The sequence below is a fragment of the Buceros rhinoceros genome, unplaced genomic scaffold (genome assembly GCF_000710305.1).
Source record: "Buceros rhinoceros silvestris isolate BGI_N320 unplaced genomic scaffold, ASM71030v1 scaffold36676, whole genome shotgun sequence".
NCBI classification, from domain to species: domain Eukaryota; kingdom Metazoa; phylum Chordata; class Aves; order Bucerotiformes; family Bucerotidae; genus Buceros; species Buceros rhinoceros.
In genome coordinates, this window is record NW_010418761.1 from 11,476 (window position 1) to 11,939 (window position 464).

Here is a 464-nt window from a genome sequence, read left to right on the forward strand (position 1 = left end):
GAGTCTGACTGCGACACCCAGGGGCGGCTGTCTGGGTGGGTGAACGCAAACAGGACCGTTTCCTCCCTGACTCGGCACAGACAAACCCCAGGGAGGTATCGGTAAGTTGTCGTGTTCCATCGGTGTGACGCTGCCTGCCAACGCCTCCTCCGTGTCTACGGGGAGGCAGCCAGGAAGCGTTTCTCACCAGCTCCCTCCAGATGCCTTGCCTTGAACTCCCCTCCTCTTCGGGGTGACAGCAGAGCAACCGGACCGTTTTTGTGAAGCCTTAAACTTGTGGACGCCCTCAGCCAGGCCCCTCCTGGAAGGACTCTGGAAGCTCAGCAGCTCCGGGCTGCAGTCTCATGTCACAACCACACTCAACGCCTCTCACCATCTTCGTGGCCTCTTCATCCCTTCCCACCACCAGCACGTCTAGGAGGAAGCAAGCAGGTTGGGGAACGCTCCAGACAAGCGCGAACCGC